Consider the following 22,672-nt stretch of genomic DNA (forward strand, 5'->3'; position numbering starts at 1 on the left):
AGCTCGGTCTAGTGGGGAGAATCGGTTGGGTTGGTCCATGAGTACAAGTTCAAGGAACAGCTGATGCAAATTAAATCGCTTTTTGATCATCCGTAGAGGGGAGTCCAGCAGAACCCTGGAGTGGTGCTTGGACAAAAAACAGACGCCTGCTGTCTCGGGAATCTTCAAAACATTTCTCCTTTTGCCAGCGCTGTTTGAGGCTTTCCTGGGTTGGGTCTGTGCCAGCCGCATTGTGCTCCAGTCCTCCGCTTATCCCCTTCAGGGGCTGGCACAGCAGGGAAGCGGTGTTACCTGCCCGTGATTGATGAGACAGCGCTGGGCACTGCGAAACAAATAACCCTGGGGATATCTGGTGTTTCCTCTCCATCTCCTGGGACTGGGTCTGGAGGAGGCAACCTCCCCAGCCTGCTTCTGCCAGGTCCCTCGCGTGTGCCAGCAGCACCTCGGTGAGCCGCGTTTCAATCACAGCACGTGTTACAGAGGAGCTAGTTTTTGTACGTAGGGATGAGAGTAAAGGAGAGGCTTGTTTAGGAGCAAATTAGCACAAGGTCTCCCTCAACGCCTAATTACAATGTGTGCCGTCAGTCCGTCCTTTCACAAGCCCGGGCTGTGCTCCATCCCACCAAGAGCCCATCGCACGCTACCACGCTTGATTTTAGCCCGAGGGACGTGAAGCAGCATGTCGCCTGCGTTGCCATGTTGCAGCAGATGTGTGCCAGAGCGCTGCTGGCTCCCACCGATGGCGGGGAGAGTCACGACGATGTATGTGTATGTGCATGTGTTTTGGCAGAGCTGCAAAAATCGGCATTTACCGCATATTACAGAGCCACCTCCCCTTCTGTCAAGTGAGAATAACATCGCAGAAAGTGCACATCCCCACGAGGGAACAATTTGGTAGCAATCAGCAGTTGTTGGCTCTTGAACAGCTTCTGCTGGTCCAACCAGTTCTTTAAAGGCTGGGGTTTTTGGTCTTTTTTTTTTTTTTAAATGGCAGCTTGCTAAGGGCCAGATATTGTTGTGACAGTACCTCTAAAATCCTTAAGCTGCTTGAATCACTCCAAGGAGCCAAGCAATAAAAGAGCTAGAATAAAATGTATCCCACAATGTCCTTCACTTCTGCTGACAACTGCAGTTTAAATTACTGGTGCAACCTTTTAGCATAGCTAGCTTGTAAAAACTAATAAAAAATAAAATGAAGTCATAACAGCTACTTGCCACCGCTTCTATGATGAGGAGTAGAGAGAAACTGCCTTTCTTTTCAGGTGAGCCTGTGCTAGTGTGCTATTATTGCTGTTAATATTATATCCTGATCACTGTCATTAATATATAGTGTGATTTTTACATTATATAAGTTATACAGTGTTTATTAGAGAAGAGGCTTTGCTTTTATCATAAGGTAGCGTTTATCCCATGAGCACCCTACTGTTTTTCACAGCTTACAATAGAATTATGCTTTTAAAAAAACTAAGCTCTCAGGAGAGTGGTTTGTTTGGCTGATGCGAATTTGGGCATCCCGTTTCCAGATGCTCTGATTCCTTGGGTCCTTTACCCCAGGTGTCCAGAGTTTCAGAAACCCAGAATAATTTGTGACTTTGGCGAAACAAAAAAAATTGAAACAATGTGGATTTTTATTTTGTAAACTGTATGCATTCAAAGCTTGCAATAAAACATTTCCAGACCTCAAAGAGCCAGCGAGGCTTTTGTACAGATGCTGGGTTCGCGTAGTGTGGGTTCGCGTTGAAGCGTGTATTTTGCAGGGCATGTTGAAATTAAATCCTCGGCTGTGGCTGTTGAGTAACATCTTCTCTCGTGATTTCTGGAGAACTCTGGAAAAAGCTTTGCAGTCTGGGGAGGAGCGAGTGGTAGAGGGGTCGTGGCTGTTAGTTCTCGTTTCTGCAAACATCTTGTAGCCTTGTGCAGATGGAAATGTGCCACGTCCTGCAGCCTGCCAAGAGAGAGAAGAGCTGCGTTCACGATATGTTTCCTTCTTTGTAGCCCAGAGGTGGAGGCACTTGGGAAGCATTTTGCTAGCCAAAGTGAAAAGGATGGAGGCAGCCTTTATAAGCAGCTGCCAGTCTCCTCACCAGAGCACAGCACCTCACCAGAGGACCAGCACCAGCTCCCTGTCGGGAGCAGCAGTGGAGCTGGGACTGTGTGAAAGGCTGGGAGTATGGAACGCATTAGTAAGAGTAGGGGTGGGAAGAGGGAGGCTTGGGACACTCTGCTTGTACTGGCTGCCAAAACTGTGACTGTCCAAAAGGCTGTGTAGGAGGGTGAAGGCAGGAGGTGGATGGCCCTGATGTGCAGCGCTTTTTATTCTGAAACAAAAGGAAATGCCAACTACAGCAAAGGCATTGCCTGCTGAACAACAGTCCTGCAGCCTCGGACTTCGGTTAGCAAAAGGTATTTTATTTTGTTTGTTTTCTATATGTTTAGCTGCTGAGATCAGACAGTTGTTTGCAGCAGAAGCGTGTCTGAGAGAGGATTTGAGCTAGGGAAAAAGCTGGATGAAAAATCGTTGTGAGTTACTGGGCTTGAGGCTGGAACTGGTGGGTGGAGCTCGTGGTGTGTCATGCAACAGGTCAGACTGGATGGCTTGCAGTGGTCCTCTTTGACCTTGGCACTTACAGAACAACGTAGTTGATTATTTTATTTTATTTTTTGTGGGAAATGGGCAAATGCATGTGACTTGAGAGCTATCGGTTGCCAGGTGGTGTAGTGGAAACGTTTTCTGTGAAGGGAGCTGAGAACGCCTGCAAGCTGGCTTTGAGCTGACAGAGCGCAGAGCTGGTGACCCACGTTTCATCCCATTTAGCTACAAAGGATCGGAGATATCCCTTCTCCAGGTTGTCTGGTTTAGAGAGAGGTATCAGTAGCAGCGTTTGTCACACATGCTTATTGTTTACCACTGCAGTTCTACCGCTGTAGACTGTACTGGCTATAACAAAGCTGAGAATCCTCACCCCTGGCTTCAGGTAATGGGCCAGGGTTTGGTGGAGTGCAGGTAACTCAGTAAGTCAGTGGCAGGGCTGACAACCAAGGGCGTCTCTCGCGTCTTTCTTCTGGACCTGGCTGTCCCCGTAGGTATGTATGCTGCCCTTGTAAACTGAAGCATCAAATTCAGGTAAGGGAGGCTCGGAGTTCAATTTCTTGGTGCTCCTGCAATGGAAGGGGCTCAGGACCAGGAGTCCAGGTCATCAAAAGTTTGCTTGGGGGATTTTGGCCCGTTTGCTTTTTGTTACAGATGCCCTGCACTCCCCTTGTGAGCCTCTGCTGTGCTGAGGAATACGCAGGAGACCGGGATGTGCCTCATTGCTCTGGGCATCATAGCACCCAAGGAGATATCCTTTGCCTTGGGCCGAATCCTGTGCCTGTCTCCTCAGCTAGTGTCCTCCAGCCTCCAATACTCCCCAGCAGCCCAGATTGTCAAGCCCATGGGAGCATTCGCGCAGAAGGCTGACTACTTAAGAATTTCTCATCTGTTTGGAGACGGTCTGGAAAGGGTGTTTTTAGCCAGTGTGCTAATAGGCAGCCGCTCTTGCACGATGCCTCTAGGCGATGGGTAATATGTTTCTTAAGTACATGTGGTTTTGTTTGTGTTTTTGTATTAAACAGGAGAAGAACGCTTGAGATCAACACTGGGAGAAAGAAGGAAGGTAGTGAAGGAGTCGATGTGTGATGCAGGACGGGTCTCAGCCTGAAGGTAAAGCACAAACGAGCCCTGCAGTGTCAGTCTGCTCCACGCCTGGCATTAGATTGCTTCTTCCCGTGTTGTATTTTGACACAGTCTACCAACATATCTCTGTAGTCTTCTAGCAACACTCTCCCTTCTCCCCATAGTCAAGTTGAAGAAACGGTGAGATGAGGAAAGCTTGTAAAAGTTGGCAGTACCAGTACCGTGTCACCCCCCGAGTCTTAATCAAGCTCCCTACATATTTTTTGGCCATCAACTCTTTTTTTTAATCACCTATTATTTGCTGAAAGATTTAGTCAAATTCAGCTGGCAGAACTGCAGGCGAAGAAGCGGCATTTCACAATATTCTGATTTCAGCAGTTTAAATTCTGATTTTAAAAACAGTGTTGAATGTCACCAATGGTCTGAGCTCGCCGGGTCAGTGCCTGGGTGCCTCGGGATCTCAATCCCCGCATACAGCTCACTGCGGGGAGTTGGTCTCTGGAACCGCGTGCGTGATCTGAAAATTTTTCTTCTTTAGCATCATTCATTGGGCAGATTCTTGTCCCAAAACGCTTTGTAACCAAGGTAGGTTCCCTGTGAAGGGTTAGTCCACGGGCCGCAAGCGCACAGCTATTGCGGGGGTGTGTGGCTGACTGGGAACCATGGGCAATCTCACTGCAGAGGCTAGAGATTGCTGCCAGCAGCACATTTCTCCTTTTCCAGTTTTCCTCTCACTTCTGTAATGAAGACAGAGGATGAGATTTTGTGCCCTGCGCTGAGCTCCTTCAGGCAAACTCCGGATTATTGTCAAAACTGCTGATGAATTTGGGCTTGAGCAAAGGTGTCAAGTATGAAGCAAAGTGGCTGGAGCATGGAGTCACTTCTGCCTCTGCCAGTGGTGTTTTCTGGCAGAGGGACGCAAGGGCACCAAGAGGCAGTTGCATCCTATACAAAGCTACTCTGGCAGCCTGAGTTTCGGAGTGGAAGTAGCATGGGGATTGTTACTGGGAGCTCCACAGTTATTCAGGTTGGGATTTGGCTGCCAGATCCAACTCCTGCTCTTAAGAAAAGTTGGAGGCAATGTAATGGCCCGTGGTACAGCAGGAAGCAGACTAGGTGCTCTCAAGGTCCCTTTTGGCCTTGAACTCTACTAATCTGTGAAAAAATCACAGCTGCATCTCTAATAACACATGACCAGTTCAAGCCCCTGTTTTGACTTGCTGTCAAAAGACTTCTCCAGGAGTGCTGTGTCCTTGTGTGTCACGTTTGGAGCATCTGCTCCCTATATACTTGGGTTGAACTGCTTCCAGCAGACTTAGCAACTGTCCTGGTGATTTCCTCCAGGAAATCCAACCATGCAGGATAGGGTTTAGTTTATGGGATCGTGGCAATCAAGCCATAATGGCACTCTTTTAAGTTGCCTTTTTTTTTTTTAACCTTTTAGCTGTCTCCCCACCCCCAACCACATATCTATGCATCTAGGTTGTTTTTTTTTTCCCCTGCCTTGTTCAAGTGAAAGAGTAAATCCTTCTTTATTTATTCCAGAGCAGCCCTCGAGCTCAGCTCCTGTGAGAGCCTGCTGACTTTGAGTTCAAAGGATCTCATGTCTTTGAGGCCAGGCTGTGGTCTTCCATCTTGCCTCAAAGTTAAACTGAAAGAGAAAATTCTTTTTTTTCTTAAAAAGAGAGAAAGAGAGAAAATAAGCGTGCTGTGTAAGGGAATCGGTCATATCTGCAGCAGAAGAGAATGACAACGTGCAGAATTTCAGGTTACAATCTGGTTGTTTAGCGAAGGCTTTATTTTCAAGCACCTAGCATGTTGTTTAGTAAGTGTTTCGTAGAGATAAATACTTCCTTTTAAAGCAGTGCTGTTGTCTGGCTGGGATCCAGCCTGTGATCTTACATTAAAGCATTTTTTGGTGTTTAAACCGGTACGTTACCGTGGTAGCTAGAAATGGTAGTTCTGATCCCTAATTTCCTGCAGATCTGCTGATAACAAGGTCTGGCTTAGTCATTGCTAACTCCCGAGTTGGGTCTTTATGTCTGCGCTGGATTTCAACACAGGCAGGAGTGTTGGCCATTGGCATAATTGCCTTGTTGCCTAGTTGATGTTTTCAGGAACGAATGCTAAAAGATAGGCCAGGGACATCACAGTTCAACATTTAGGCTTAACATCTACCTCGATCTCTGCATTTTGTTTTCCTTGCTGCCCGACTCGAGGCGTTTGGAGATGGAAGCGAAGCTGCTCGAACATGGGCTCTAGCACACACGCCGAGCAAGAAAGGCTTGCCTTTAAATGTGGATTCCTAATGCTTAACTTCTAATGTCATCCTGTGGAGCAATATTAAATGTGTCCAACAGTTGTTGTGCATATCAAATGACTGCCTTGACATACCAGAGGGGTTGGGTGTGGTTGATACCTTAAAATGCCTGTTATGCTGACACTATAGTGATGAATATGAAGTATTAAGCCCCATACCAAAGATGAGCTGTGCACCTTGAGAGGAAGGAGGTGCAGACAGCTATCTGGCATGTATATATATATTTATACATATATAAAAAAGTGTATGTATGTATAGAGCAAAATAAATATGTAAGAGCTATTATATGCTAGTTGTCTTCCATAGGGCCCTGCTTAGTCCAAATTTATGCAGTTGTTGCTACAGCTGTGTGTTTGGAAGGGCAGAGGTAATAGATGGAAGACCTTTAATATATGGGGACCTTCCTTTTAAAAAACAGCTCTTCTGAGCAAGGTGACCTTGGCTCTGCTTCTAACTTGGGAAACCAGCAATGCAGTGGCAGGGAGATGCTGATCAGTGCAGTGAAGGCTCGGTCGGATGCCAGCAGAAGACAAAACATTGGTTGGGTTGGTCTGGAGTTTTAACTACAAGTGGGGTTGTCAGGGCTGCCGTGTAAAACTGTGGGATGCTCTCCCAAACTTGTATGTATTGAATATATACCTGGGAGGTGTGTATCTATATTTTTTTTTTAAAAAGCTCCAATTTTAGTATGGCATACTGGGGAGTTAAACAGCTTTCTTACCTGCCTCCAAGGTACACAATGATTTGCTGGCAGAGTAAGCGACAGCTCAGCTAGCCCTTACAGGCATGGGGAAGGTCTCGTGTGATGTTCTGCAAGCCATTCTTGGCAAACTCTTCATTTTCAAAAACCCTTTCTTTCAAAGTTTTATAGTCCGTGGAATGTGTCCATGAGAACACCTTGGTGTTTATATCCGTCTTTTGGGGAAAAACGCATCGAGAAAGCCAGCTGAAACTGCAGTTGTTTTCTGGCACGTCTGTGTACAGTAAATCCACACAGCTCAGGTTTCGATACAAGGACAGGTAATTGACTCTTCTTTTGCTTTGTTACCACTTCTCCTGCTCTTTCTTCAGCAGAGAAAAACCACGCATCGACCTTATCCCGCAAACCTGTGTTCTGAGCCAGCAATAAAGTAGGAAAATGTTTTTTCCCAAATCTAATTTGAAACATGATGACTGGACCATTCTTAAACAGCTTCCAACTTAACAACAAAGAAACTTCATAGAGTGCTTGGCAGGAGCCTCTGTACATAATTTAGATCATAATCAGATGCATTAACACATTTTATATGGATCTCATGGGGGCCAAGAAGATGAGGTGTGCTGGGTAATTTCTTTCCAGATTTCTTTACCTGATTGTTTATTACTCTTGGGGACTTCATTTGTGGTCCAAATGTCACCAGCAGAATCCTGCTGCTTCATGTGCCTGCATTTAGAGTAGCTAGTAGCAAGGCTTCAAATAACCTAATTGCCGTGTTACCGTCAGTCTTTCCATCTGTGTATGTCAAAGGGAGGACGGAGAGTACGTGGGGAAGGAGAGGTGCGAGAGGAACAAAAGCAAGGACCCAATTCTGCAAACTGCTGAGCTTCCCCTGTGCCTGCAGCTTGGTGGGAGGGAAGGTGCTGAGAGTGCTCAACGAGTAGCGTGTTTCCCGCTGAGTACAATCATGAGCTCTGCTTCTGGAGAACTGCACAGGGGAAGCGCTCCCTCCCCACCTTTTCATTTTAGCTGTTAAACATAAGCAGCTCTAATTTTATAAAGCTTCTGAAAGCTTTTCGGCACTCTGTGCAAAGAAACGATCATATATTGTTCGTATTGCTTCATTGTTTTGCCATGAATCCACCCATACCAAAAGCATCCTTGTTGTGAAATCTCTCCTTTGACAGAAAATTCTGTTGCTGCTTTGATAAATGATGTTTTGGATTTCTTTCTGCTCTGCTGGTTTGTATTATCCCCTCAAAAGGTGGGAAGTGAAGTTCCCTGTCACTTCAATGTCTCCTTTATACATGCTGAAGTAATAACCCTTCCCATGTGTTTCATGCGTATTTATTTGTTATTAAATGCTGTGAACTAGTGTAACATCAGGATTCCAAATCCTTCCCCAGCCGCGGGCTGCCGAGGCCAGGCTCTGCTCCAAGATGCACAGCTCAGGGTTGGCAGCCTGGTCACCGGGGCGCAAGGGCATGCTCCTGGGCACTGGGACTCTTCTTGCCCAGGGTGTCACCCACCGGTGGCGGCCTCGGCCGGCTCCCATTGACCCACACAATCCCTGGCTGTGGGCCCGAAGTCGGCACAACCAGGAACCGAACTCACAAGGCAGTCTGGATGTGGCCACTGTGTGCAGGGAAGTTTAAGAGACGAGAGTGGCTGGATTACACCAGCTGGACTTGGGGCCAGAGAACAGGTGGGTGTGCTGGCATAGCCTCGGGGCCACAGCAGCCGGTACCAAAAACACAGAGCCCATCTTTCCCCTTCTTCCTGCGATACTGAAACTAAAAACCACCCCTGACTGGAAAGCCGCAGTGTTTTACTGGCATGCAGCGGAGGAGTGCTGTGGCACGGTGCTTTGGGTGCTGTTCACAACCTACAGGCAAACTGTGCCAACTAAAACCCTTGTGGCCAAAACAGATTTGAGTGCAGAAGATCCTTTGGAGGCCAAAGGAGCAGCAGTGATTTCTGTTTGCCTCTTTCTTTTTATTTTTTTCCCTTAATAATTGTTTATCAACAATGTTTTCCCAGGTGGTGATGAAACTCAGCATCCCAGACTAGCTGAGATCATAAAGTGGCTTTTACAACAGAACATAGTGATGATAAAGAAATGAGTATCCTTAAAAATCAGAGGTGATGGGGTTGTTGACTTCCCATTTCATGTACCGAGCGAGCCTCTGTGTCTCACCCCTGTAACACCAGTGGGTTGTGCTGTTGAAATATTGACGGGGAGAAGGGGAAGAGCTGAATCACCCAGTGCCTTTCCCACAAACACCTGCCTTTCCCTGGGTTTTCCAGCGAAGTACTGAGGAATGTCATTACTTACAGGGTATCCTGCCCCAAGGTATAAAAGTTACGGTTGTTGGGCTCTCCTGAACAAACCCTTTCCCCTCCATCTTCTGCTTATTTTGAATCATGAGAGCATCAGAGCAGGCTGATACAGGCTCTGAAGGATTTGTGCAGCAGGGCGGGCAGGCGTACACGAGAGGGAGAAAATATCCCAGTCCCTTTGCTATTTATAGCCAGCTCACGAGCAGTTTCCTTGCTTCCAGTGCCCACATTACCAGCTGTGACTGATGTATCCTCCTTAGGTCAGCAGCACGTACAGCGACCGACTTGTCGTGACAAGCTTGGGGGGTTATCGGTTCAGCTGACGAAGTTAGCGTAGCAGCATGCTGAGCAGCACCGCTCTGCTCGCTCTGTGGTTTGGCTGGGGCACGGACACGCTTGCTTGGTTGAACTGTGGAAGGGGGTCTGAGCTTGCCAGAGCGGTGAAGGAAAAGGAGTGTTTTGTTTCCTATTTGCTTAAGATCTACTTGGGCTGGACTTCAGAATTATTGATGTTCAACCTGTCTTTGTACCAGAACACTGCGACTGTTCAAACAATTGCTCAGCTGAAACTATTGGATTACCTCTCACTAAAGCATTATTTGATTTGGCTTGCTTTAGCCTTTTGTCTCCGGATAGCATGAAAGAAGCAGCCGTCCGGAGGGGATGTGCTGCTGCCTTCTAACTTCTGTGAGTTAGAAGCACCATGGCTTATCTGCATGGCGTAGGATCCATATAGCCTTCACCTGCCTTCGTCTTTATACCATGCAGGTATTGCTTAGCTGGGTAGGAATTTTGTTTGCTGAAGACCTGCCAGGTGCTGATCTGTTCCTGCTAGATCACAGTTGCTGTGTTCTCTTATTGCATAGTTTGGGTAACTCCTTATAGCTCAGACCTCGTATCTGAAAAAAAAGGTGGTGAAACTCTTCCAGGGATCTTGTCCATGTGGTCATATGCTGAAATGCAAGGGGGAAAGTGTTGCTTTTCTGCTGCGTGGTTTGCTCATGTGGCCTGGCAGGTCCTTCTCATGTATGGTGAGAAGAGCAGAACTGCTGCTGAGCGGGGGAACTGAGGAATTTAGGTTCTCTTTTGCCTAATTTCAGGTGAATATAATCTGCGATTTGGTGGATGCTGTTTAAGTGTCACAAGGAGAGTCATAGACATAAATAAGGCAGAATGGGAAAGATGGAACACTTAAACTCTTCTGGTGGTTGGAAATGGGAAGAAAGTGCATTTTTTTTTTTAATCAGGCAGTAGGATGCTGGCTGGTGCGTGTGTGTGTGGTTGCCCTCCACTGGTTGATATTAGAATTACCTCCCTGTATCAGAGACTTTTTTTTGCCAAGATCAATGTGTTTCTTCAGATTGCCTTTGAAGAGAGTCATGAGTGTTTTAGATGCAAGGACGGGTTGTTGAGAACGGGTCAGTGCGACTGCTCACTCTTCATCTGCAAAGCCACCCTGGGCGAGAGACAACTTCTGAGCTGGTGAAGCAGGAGGAAGTTGTCCAGTGCAGAGGGATGCAGAGAAGACAACTCTGTCACTAAACGTGGCCAAGGTTTGCAGAGGGGTGCAGGTGCTTGCAGCGGGGTAGCCAGGGCTTGGAGAAGGCTGCAAAACACATGCTGCTGCAAGACGTGACTGAGCAATCTGTCATCAAGGCCTGGTGAGCCCTCGGGGCACATCGCACCTCAAAATAGGCAGCACACCCCTTGCCTCCCGGTCTGTTCAGTGGAGTAGGCTTGAGTTGCGCATCAGGCTGAGAATTATGTGACAGTCTTAATTACAAAATCGTTTGCTGACCTTCAGTTTTATGAAAATAATCTAAAAGTGAGTTTATCAGCACTTAAATGGCTGTTACAGCAGAGAAGCAGAGGCTTAGAGGATTTAAGGGAACTGCATTCAGCACTTGCGATTTCCACTCTGGTGTGTTACACCGTGTCCTTGAAGGTTGCTGATGTTCACTAAGTCAGGTAATCCTGGTCAGCAAAACCAGCGACTTGTGGTTTTGTTTTTTTTTTTAACTTCTGGATCAGAACCAGCAAAGTCAGGAAGATAGCTGCGTGCCTTACAGGATCATGTTAAGGGTGAAAACTTTGCTCTGCACTTGAAACCCGTTCAAAATGTGTATACTAGGAACTATAGATTTTTGTTTTCTATGGATTTTGGCAAGACAGCTGTTAGAGTAAAGTGAAAGGAAAATGAACCTGAGAGGAGCTTTCGATTTTGGTGAAACTCAATAGTTACACTTTCCAGTAACAGCAGAAGACATTTCTAAAAAAATAAAATCCCAAACCTGGTGACACCTAGAATTCAAAGACAGCATCTAATCCATTCTCTTTTCATCCCACTAAAGCAACCAGATGGGATCCAGTCTGGGATGTGCGTGCCTTGTGTATCTCTCTGTGTGTTGGATACATGAAGGGATTTGGGGAAATGATTATATAGTGGTTGAGCAGAGAGATGGGAGCAGAGGAATCCTTAAAAGGATGTCTCTTAAAATGTCTTTTAACATCAGCCCAACCCATTTAATCTTAGTGTTCCTCTCATGAATGTTTATCACCTCCTACAGGTATTAAGTTTTACAATGCCACTAAAGCACCTTGAATTTTAATGTGGAAGTGGTATATGTGTCTAAATTCAACAGATTTATTCCTCTATCAAGGTGTAAACATTAGAGAAAAGGAAGCACAGTGTGCTGGGAGACTTCCCTCTGTCACCGGGTCATCAGTTCAACAAAGAGCTTATAGAATCATAGAATCATTTAGATTGGAAAAGACCTTTAAAATCATCAAGTCCAACCGTTAACCCAGCACTGCCCACTCCACCACTAAACCATGTCCCTAAGCACCACATCTACCCCTCTTTTAAATACCTCCAGGGATGGTGACTCCACCACTTCCCTGGACAGCCTGTTCCAAGGCCTGACCACTCTTGCAGTAAAGAAATTTCTCCTAATGTTCAATCTAAACCTCCCCTGGCACAACTTGAGGCCGTTTCCTCTTGTCCTATCGCTGTCACTTGGGAGAAGAGACCAACCCCCACCTCGCTACAACCTCCTTTCAGGTAGTTGTAGAGCGCGATGAGGTCTCCCCTCAGCCTCCTCTTCTTCAGACTAAACAAACCCCAGTTCCCTCAGCCGCTCCCCATCAGACTTGTGCTCCAGACCCTTCACCAGCTTCGTTGCCCTTCTCTGGACACGCTCCAGCACCTCCATGTCCTTCTTGTAGTGAGGGGCCCAAAACTGAACACAGGATTCGAGGTGGGGCCTCACCAGTGCCGAGTACAGGGGCACGATCACCTCCCTGCTCCTGCTGGCCACACCAGTTCTGATACAGGCCAGGATGCCGTTGGCCTTCTTGGCCACCTGAGCACACTGCCGGCTCATGTTCAGCCGGCTGTCAACCAGGACCCCAGGTCCTTTTCCTCCGGGCAGCTTTCCAGCCACTCTTCCCCAAGCCTGTAGCGTTGCCTGGGGTTGTTGTGGCCGAAGTGCAGGACCCGGCACTTGGCCTTGTTGAACCTCATACATTGGCCTCGGCCCATCGATCCAGCCTGTCCAGGTCCCTCTGCAGAGCCTTCCTACCCTCGAGCAGATCAACACTGCTGCCCAACTTGGTGTTGTCTGCAAACGGACTGAGGGAGCACTCGATCCCCTTGTCCAGATCATTGATAAAGATATTGAACAGAACTGTCCCCAAAACTGAGCCCTGGGGAACACCGCTCGTGACCGGCCGCCAACTGGATTTCACTCCATTCACCACAACTCTTTGGGCCCAGCCGTCCAGCCAGTTTTTTACCCAGCGAAGAGTACGCCCCTCCAAGCCATGAGCAGCCATTCTCTCACCGGAGAATGCTGTGGGAATGCTACGAAGAGTTACTTCTATTATACATGAGAGCTTTATCTATTTCAGATATCTCCAGGAAAGACTTCTGCCTTTTCTTCGGCATTTCTTTGAATCATAGAACAAATCAGGTTGGAAGGGCCCTCTGGAGGTCTCTAATCCAACGTCCTGCTCGGAGTAAAGCTAACTACAAAGGTAGATGAGGTTGCTCAGGGCTTTGTCCAGTTGAGGTTTGACCATCAATAGGGTGGAGGGTCTACCACCTCTCTGGGCTCCTGTTGCAGTCATTTTGGTTTTCCCCTGTATATCCAGTCATAAAAGACTACATCAAAAACCTTGCTGATGGCAAGGTAATCAGTGTCAACTGCTGTCCGAACATAGAATCATAGAATGGTTTGGGTGGGAAGGGACCGTTAAAGTCCATCCAGTCCAACGCCCCTGCAGTGAGCAGGGACATTTTCAACTAGATCAGGTTGCTCTGAGCCCCGTCCAACTTGACCTTGAATGTTCCCAGGGATGGGGCATCTACCACCTCTCTGGGCAACCTCTGCCAGGGTTTCACCACCCTCAGTATAAACAATTTCTTCCTGCTATCTAATCTAAATCTCCCCTCTTTCAGTTTAAAACCATTTAAAACCCTGATAAAGAGTCCCTCCCCATCTTTCCTGTAGGCCCCCTTTAAGTACTGGTAGGCCGCTGTAAGGTCTCCCCCGAGCCTTCTCTTCTCCAGGCTGAATAACCCCAACTCTCTCAGCCTGTCCTCACGGCAGAGGTGTTCTCCCCTGATCGTTTTGGTGGCCTCCTCTGGACCCGCTCCAACAGGTCCCTGTCTGTCCTGTGCTGAGGACCCCAGCGCTGGACGCAGCTCTGCAGGGGGGTCTCACCAGAGCAGAGCAGAGGGGCAGAATCCCCTCCCTCGCCCTGCTGGCCACGCTGCTGGTGGTGCAGCCCAGGATACGGTTGGCCTTCTGGGCTGCCAGCGCACATTGCCGGCTCATGTCCAGCTTTTCATCCACCAGTACCCCCAAGTCCTTCTTGGCAGGGCTGCTCTCCATCCCTTCATCCCCAGCCTGTATTGATACCAGGGGTTGCCCCGACCCAGGTGGAGGAGCCTGCTCTTGGCCTTGTTGAACCTCATGAAGTTCACATGGGCCCACTTCTTGAGGTTGTCCAGGTCCATCTGACGTGTACCAAGGCAGTCACTTGGTTGCAAAAGACAATGAGATCGGTGAGGTACAATTTGCCCACGGTACATCTGTGCTGTCCCCAGTCACCTTCTTGCCCTTCGTGGCCATGGGAATGGCTTCCAGGAGGGTTTGCTCCATCCATCCCTGCTCACAGACTGCTGCCAGCAGCAAGGTGCCATGCAGGCAGCTGGACAGAGTAAGTGCAGCCCTTCCAGTTGCATTGCTGTCCTCCTTGTTCCTACCTCTGAGGTACAAATGCTCTCAAGAGCAAGTTTGTGTTGTCAGAGTTAATGCTTGGAAACTTACTGCAGATAACTTTGGCTTCGTCTTGACTTGGCTGCTCACGGGCTTTCATTGCCTTAGCTAATAAAGCCTTTACAATTGCTTAGAGACACTTAAAGTTGTTGGTGTTTAAATAAAAGGATTAATTTCAGGCATCCTGCTGCTAAACTTGTATGTTTGAATTTTGAAAAAGTGCGTTTTCCCTGTGAGGTGCAAACAGGCTCTGAAAACCGCTTCACTTTTATCAGCTAAATGGACTGTAACTTCTTGTGAGGAGCTGCTGAACTCTTGGGCATCGATTTACGCTTGCCAGGCAATGGAAACAATTACGTTGGCTCCGTGAAGAATAGATAGAGAGGGGTCTTACGGCATGATTATAAGAAGGTGCATCGGGAATGCCTGCCTTTTAAACCTACTCCTGCTGTTGATTTTATTGATGATTGAGTCAGTATTTTAACATTTCCGTGCCTTGGTTTCCCTGCCTGTAAATTACTTGCGTCTTCCTTTTGGGTTATTGAGGACTGCTTGGCTATTATGTATAAAATGCTGTCAAGGTAGGGTGCCAAGCGAATACAAACTGTTTTATTTTTAGTGCCTTTTGAAATCTTGGACTTTTTGTTCTCCCTTTTATCTGTCTCTTTCTTTTTAATCATACAAAATGGAAATAAACTCAATCACAGCTGTTGCTGGAGAAGAATCATTAGGCCCATCCAGCTGGCTCTCTGGGGGCCAGCACGGGATTGTTCCCTACGCCGCATTTCAAAAGTATTTTATCTCCTTTAGTCTTGTGTGTGTGCGGAGTGATGAGCGTCTTTCACTTCTGTCAGCTCTCTTCATTGATCCAAATGGGAAGGGCTATTTTTAGGTGGCTGTAAGTAAATGGACATCAGGCACAGCAGAAAGGGAACTGGGTTATTTTTGGAAACCCGTCAGCAGCCGTTCTGGCAGGTCCTGCTGCCAGTTTTGTCTTCGGTTGGGCTGTCTCAGGTTGTGGTATCAGTTCCCAAGGTTGTGAACCTGTTTTCTTGGGTGTGATTTGCAGTCCGAATCTGGAATTAGCAGCTGCTGGAGATTGTCTTGACGGCATCAGTTGATGGGAGTTAATTCCCCCTAAACCAGCCTTGCTTGGAGGGATGCAGGGTAATGATTGAGCTGGAGATTTTGGGGCGGAGGATGAAATCAGATTAGGGGCAACATGAAATACACCTCGAGTGGAGACAAGCCCATGGAGACGACCTCACGATTCAAGCCCTGGATGAAATGTGCAGAAGACTTGGCATCTGTTAGTGGCTGTACGGCAGGTTTTGGTATGCTCTTTGGCAATTTGCTTGTGTTTATTCTGCTTCAGTGAATTGCAGAAGGATGGCATTTTCTCGGTTTCGCTTAGTCTTTTTCATAAGCGTTTTGGGACAGCTTCTGCCTCTCGCTGTATTTGTGCGCGGAGCTTGCCGATGCTGCGTGGAGCCATTAGGCCCTCCAGTTACTCGGCTGTGAATGTGCAAGTGGGATCTGTGGGGGCAATGACTAAACCTACACCATTGCTGGTTGGAGAGCTTGAAAAGCCTAGGCAGAAAACATTGTGTATGTGATTTAGTTGCGCATTATCTTCTCTCTCTCAGCAAAGACCCAAGTCTAATTTCAAAGGTCAGAACATGCTCTCACCTGGGTGTTCCAGGCCTTTTATAGAGTGGTTGAAGGCCATTACCTCAAATTAGCTTGCTGCTTGGGGAAAGCTGATATTAACTCCATATTAGGACTCATTTCGAAGCTCTTGATGATCATTTACTTGATGGGCTTCTATTGAAGCTCGTGGGTACAAGGTAGAAAATGGAAGACAAATAGTACCTGATATTGCTTCCTAACTGAGAAACAAAATCAGGTAGGCTTTTTGGCAAAATTCCTCTTCTTGTAGGGTGGTTTTTGGTGGTGGGTTTTTTTTTAAGGATCTCCAGTGAAGCTTTCCTAGGCAGGCCAGTGGATTGCCTTTAGAGTCGGACTTATTTTTGTTGTCATCAAAATTCCTGATGATCAGATGTGTTGAGTAGCACTGGGAAGGGGAACATGTGATTCTGAAGCAGGCTTAAATTGTAAGGCACGGTCAGATCTGCTAAGCAACAGCATTGACACATTTAAATAAATCTGCTGTTGAGTAATATAGAGTGACATATTGAGAGCAATTTCAAAAAAAAACCAAAACTCGGCACAAATTTGGGAAATGACTGGAATGGAAACAGAACATAAATGTTAGAGAGGACGTTGGATAAAAGAGAGGGAGGGCTACTCCACAAAAGGACTGTACTGGAGAACCAGGATGTCCATCAGGAATGATGAGACAATAACAGAAGTGCAAATTTGTGCTGAAATTGTCTCTTGGCAGTAGGATCTTTATATTTCTACTTCTCTGCCAACAGTGATGGTCGCAAGGATTGAAAAGATTAATACTGCCTAGTTCGGAGAGGAGCATGTGGTGGGATGTCAGACAGCTTAGAGAAGGTAAGGTGGCAGTTCTTGGTCCGGTGGCTTTCTTACTGTTGTTCCTCTGGGTCCGTAGTGAGTTGGGTAAGAGTCCTGTTGTATCCATCACCGTAGAGGTGCATAACGCTGTAGAAGAGGGCACAGACTGAATTAGGAGGGTTTGTATTTGAAGCTGGTGAAAGGAAATCACTTGCGGAGCTCAACTGTGGAACTCACTGCTGCAAGAAGCTATGAAACCAAGTGCTTGATGTGGTTTTCCTTTTCTTTTTTTTCTTCTTTTTTTTTTTTTTTTCAACAGTTCAGAGTTTGTACAGATGAGAATGTACATGATTGATTGCTTCCAAGAAGTATTTTGGTGGGCAGCTTCTGTTCTTCAAGGGCTTATGCAACTCCTATTTGCTAGTGGTTAGGGAAAAATTGTTCTGAATAAGCTGTTCTGTGACTATGACTTATGAGTATTCTGCACCAAAGCAGCTGGAAATGAGCGCTCAGTAAGGGGTTGAAGTGGATGGATGATTGGTTTGATCTAACATAGCCATCCTCGTGGCTTTTTATTATTTTTATTGGATTCTATACAGTGGTCAAATTGAGTCGTGAATTTTGTGGCTATCTTAATGACTTTGTTCCAAGCCGATGCCTTCATGTCTGTCTGCATGGCACGTTCGCAGTGGAGTTGGTGGCTGTGTCGCTGAGCCCTTCAAAGCGTGTGTTCACCGCCAGCTTTCCCAGGCTCTGGGAATGTCTCTCCTTTTCTTGGCTGGGCATCAGGTATTTACTCTGGACATGAGCAGCTTTTGTCCCATGGATGGCAATAGTTAACTCATGTACTAGCCAACCTGTTGTGCTATTAAGCCTAAAAGGGAGATAGCTGTGCTGTCCTTTGCAATATTTTTGTGTGATCTGATCTATTTATGGCTCACTGAGATGAGAGTGAGACGGCACAGCATGAGAGATGCTAGGCCTTACTGTTCTGTCCGCAATAACTGATGGAAATGGCCAGAAGAGACGTTTATGGCTTCCTTGTCCATTAGGACCTCTCAGCATCTATTCTGCAAATGGTCCCCGAAGCTGGCATGAATTGGAGATAGTCTGATCTTTGGGGTGATGGCTGGGAGACAGCAGCTTGTGTTGGAAGCGATTGCTTCATCTGCACGAGCGTTGTGCTGGCAGTGTGTCCCACTGCCCGTTTTTGAGCTGCTCCAAGGACATTTGGCCCCACTTACCCAGCAAAAATAGCTGTTGTGCATTGGAGATTTCTGCCTGGAGTATTTTTAAGCCTAGCGTGTCGTTGCCAAAGTAGCTTCAGCCTTCCCAAATGCACCCCCTCTGCTAACATTTGGATTTTCTTCACCTTCTATTGTGAACAGGCAGGTGGGACTGCACATGGTGAGGATTATTTGGGCAATCTCCGAAGTGCAGAGCGTATCCACAATATCCAAGGCGCACAGTTTCTCTGGGAATTATTCTTCTGGGCCATGAAAGTGCATTAGCAATGTTAACTGTTCGAAGCCCTCTCAGCTATGAATAAGATCTGTCCTGCACATCCTGCTGCCAATCCAGGGAAGCTGTTAAGCTTAACTTTGCAAAAACTTGGCTGGTTTAAGCTGCTCAGTGCTAGCACCAGTCTCGCCACTCATTGCAGTGGACGAATAGCTAAAGCGTTTGGACATTATATGATTACATCAGACAGATTGCCTCAAAGCCACAAGGTATTTAGCTGGTCTGCGTGTTCAATACCAGTTAATAAGGATTTCTTTAAAAAGACACTATTGCTTAGCATTACATGGTCTTTAATTAGGGTGTTCTAATAAAATGGGACTTTGGCATCTGGTCTTATCTGTTAGTCTTCCAATAACTTTTGAACCTATCAGCTGTTTTCACTCAAATTAGAGGGACAGAGCTCACCAAAGCATTAACTCCCTGTAAATGTCCTGAAAATAGGAAACAGCTGAGGCTCTTTACAGGGTACTGGAGAACCCCATGGAAGCTTGAAGGCATCAAACAGTAAGAATTCAGACTTCATTTGTGCTGGTGTTCCCAGAATTACTTGTTGGGGCTACATTGAGACAAAAGATTATATTTTTTCTCTAAGTACAGTGCTGAGCATTGCAGGGGCTGTTACAAATGCCCGACTAAATTAATAATCATTCCAGCTGTTTCTCCAGCTAGCTAACAGGACACCATTAGGTTCAGGAGAGCAGTTGGGAAGTGCCTTCAGACCAGGCTGTATGCTTGACAGATTTTGGTTTCAAAGGCAGATGATTTAAAAAAAAATAAACCAACTCACACAAGGAATCACGCTTTGGTGCCTTGGCCTGGAAGGCAGCCTTGAAGCTGAAAGCTCTATTAGTGGGTTTCAATTTACTCAGGCTGAATCCTTCCCTGAGGATTGCTCATGTTCTGTGGAATTACAGAGTTTGGCGGGATAATGTTTTTCCCCTTTATTTCTCCCTTTTGCACTTTCTCGGTGCAAGCAGGCAAAAGCAGCAGCAAAGCTCTGGAGAGGCGTGAGAGCGCTCGAGGGCTTGCATGGGAGCGCGGCTCTGTTAGACCAGGAGATGTGCGGGCACAGCAAGATGCGGTCTAAGGACATGAACGATGCTCGCAGGGTTTGGAAATAATAAATATCAATAGAGGAAACCGGTGCTGGGTGTCTGCCCTCAAACTGCTGGTCGTTAGCTGACTTGCTGCGAAGAAGGAGGCTGGAGGTGGGTCACAGGGAAGCATGAAGAAGGATGTGGATGAACTAAACTGATGGGCTGACAGTGCTCGTCTGTGGAAGGCGCGGAAGACACAGTGAGGCAGTGGGGTTGTGGGAGAGGGAGGACAGGAGACACCCAAATGGGGGAAGGTGGGATTTCGGCAGCAGAGGAAAGGTGGTGAGAGAGGGGCAAAGAAAATTATCTCAGCAGCTGCATTTTGCCCAGCTACTCCTGTATCCTGCAGCTGTTCATTAGAAATTCCGTTTATGTCACAGGGAGTTTTGGAGTCTCTGAAGCTGACACAGTTTTAATAGACAAAGACATTTTGAGTGCAGCACATCTGCTCCAGGATGCTAAAGAACAAGCTCCATGCGGCAGTGCCATTGGTTGAAGCATTTCATCGTGCTCTTTTTATTTTAAGACCTCCTCTCTTTTATTCTAAAAAGTAATTTTTGAGGTCAAAAGAAGTGCTGTGTTTGGTCATTAAGTTTGCGGCCATTAAACAGTCCTTTTGTACTCTTCCTAATATCCCTGAGTTCCCAGCCCTAAGAGTTGGCAGAATTACCTTTTCCGTTGAAGGATCCCAAAGCATTTCACAAAAGCAGCCGTCGTGGAGGCGTGAAGCAGCGGTTCGGTCAGGAACATGCTGCGTAACACGTGGGAGTGCAAAAAAAAGTCCGTGTGAGTATGGGATAACACTCACACTTCCTGGAGTATGGTGGGTTGCTCATGTCTCCTGAGCCCCAGGTGTGAGCTGGGAACCCGAGTGAAATAATATGTAAATTATGTATATGACAGGAATTTCATAAAACTAGGAAGTTCTGCTATGAATGGTTTTGGTGGGGGTTTTTGCTGTTAAGTTTCAGTGGTGAAGCTGTGGGGAGGGAGTAGCCCCGTTGGGACCCTCAGCATGGGCACACGCTTGGGGCTGGAGGGATGCTGCTCCGGAGCGGAGACCTCCTTTGGCTGCCTGATCACTAATATAAAGCTGCATTGTTAAAAATTTGGCAAGCTGGGTATATTTAGTTGATCAATTTATTTCTAGGCAGACTCAATCTAACCCTTAGCTTAACTTTTATAACCCGTGGCTTTCCAAAACCCATCTGATCTTGATCATTGATTGAGTCTACCTTGTGCAGGTGAAAAGTTAATTCCTTCCTTCACCTCCAGCTTTGGCCAAGTTCCTTTGATCCTTCTTTCCCTGACCTCTCTCCTAGGCCTTCATTAAACAGAACAGTGTAACTTTGCCCTTCCTAACTGGTCTGTTATTACTACATATGTCCCCCAATGGTTTCTATATGTCTTTTTACCTACCCGTTACGATAGGAGCAGTCTCTATGCCGGACACACATGCTGAGCGGAGTTTGCTGTCTCCCGTCCTGCCTTTTCCAGGGACTCGGTGTTGTTAGTCTTCTCCAGCCACACAGCTTGAGACTAGGCTTGTCGTTTATGTTTCTTCATGATATCTTGCGAGGGAAGCACTGGGCACCAGTGACAGAACAGCACACAGCGTGTGTCAAATTATCCGGCTTTTCAAATGCAAGCGACGACTTCACTTTGTAGAAATTTAATTATCATGCATTCTGCTAGTACTTATCTTCTATCATACACTCTTCTGCTGGTTAATAACTTCATTAAGCACACCCACAAGCTTCAGGCATAGTGTTTAATTCTCTCTCTGTATTTTGCAGTGCCGTATTTGGCTGCTTCCATGTCTGCCTGTCCTAACCTGTACAGTGCAAGTGTCCTGCACGGACTCTCATTAGCTGGACTGCAAACATCTGGTTTGTTAGGCCAGCTAGAGTCACCTGGTCAGGTTCCTCTTTGCTTTGCATGACTACGGTAATTAGCTTTTATTTCTTTATTTCAGCCATCATAGCATTGCTTTAGCTGGCAGAGATCTTACCTGAAAGGTCTGTCCCAGTGGCACCTCTCGGTTTCAGGTAGGGACTATCTGGCGCAGCATTTACGCCAGCAGCATTTTTACAGCAAGGATGCTACGCGCTGTACCGCTTTCTGCCAGCCCATGGGTACCTTGCACAGGAGGAAGATCTGTAGGTACCCTTCACGGTGTTCTCTGAGCGTTTTAAGGATAGGCCATGTCCTGGGGAGCTCGCAGGTTAAACAGATGAGGAGGAGAATGGCCAGACGGGCATGTTCACCGTGACTCGGTTCACCACTGAGCTGGGTCTTTAGAAAAGGCTTGCTAAGGTGTGGTGCCGGGTTGATGAGTCAAAGTTGCTCCTGGGGGGTCCAAAAAAGAAACAGGAGGAAAACACTGTGTGATACAATCCAGAAAGACCAGTAAAGCTGGGGGCGTTTGTGTGGTGGGGCGGGAGGGAGCAGGACAATCATGAATTTTTCTCAGAAGGCTAGAAAAGGTATATTTTTGCCCCATGGCTCGGTTTTTGTTGGAGGTGTGATTTCTCCAGAAGTGGTTATTGCGATTCAATCTCTCCGTGCAGAGCACGTTTCCACCCTTGTATGTGGCCAAATCTACATGAATATGCACAGTCCAAAGCCTACCCATGCAGAAGTGCTACTAGCTACCAGTATAAGAGTGGTAGTGGGGCTAGGATGCTGTTACAGTTAAAGGGGAACAGCTTTTACACAAGCCAGCAGAGCTGATGCCACGATGGTGTGTGGCACCGTGACATCTTTCTCCTAAAACTTCTGCAGACGGTGAAGACACAGATTAGTTGAGCCACTGGGTTCCTGCTGTGTTGCACGCCTGTGAGTGCACCAGAAAGGCATTTAATGTCCCTCGCCTGATTGGGACTGTGGTGACTCGGGTGTCTGGTAATGAGAGAGGGGTTTTCACCCATAGAACCCTCTTTGAAGCTAGTCCAAATTAATAGAGTCCTGGCAATAGTTGCATTTGTGCATCTGAATTTCTAGCTTGCTTTGTAATGAACTGTGTCAGATAGGAACCCGCCTGCTATATAAATATGGGTGATTACGGTGCGTCAGGTAATTTAGTTATTTGGCATGATCGATCGGGCTGTCTGAAACGGAGTGGCCTCCACTTAGGTGGTGATGAAACGTTCTCCAAAAAGTGCAGAAGGCCGTCAGCTCGCTAATGAAACTGTGTGCGGCTGCCCGCCCCACGCATCAAAGGCTTTTCTGAGAGGAGGGGAAAAGCTGGTGTTAGAT

General features: G+C 46.9%; 1 protein-coding gene across 6 annotated transcripts in view; it reads left to right on the top strand.

Moving 5' to 3' along the window:
• EXTL3 (exostosin like glycosyltransferase 3) overlaps positions 1-22,672 on the top strand; it is a 142,254-nt gene that overhangs the window by 75,834 nt on the left and 43,748 nt on the right. For 5 of the 6 annotated variants that reach the window (XM_075144806.1, XM_075144804.1, XM_075144803.1 and 2 more), the window contains one exon: positions 3,616-3,703. The exons of the other annotated variant lie outside the window; for it this stretch is intronic. The gene's annotated coding sequence lies outside the window, so the exon portion shown is untranslated. The remainder of the gene's footprint in view (positions 1-3,615; positions 3,704-22,672) is intronic. 6 annotated transcript variants of the gene reach the window in all.

Source organism: Calonectris borealis, chromosome 3 (genome assembly GCF_964195595.1).
Source record: "Calonectris borealis chromosome 3, bCalBor7.hap1.2, whole genome shotgun sequence".
NCBI classification, from domain to species: Eukaryota; Metazoa; Chordata; class Aves; order Procellariiformes; family Procellariidae; genus Calonectris; species Calonectris borealis.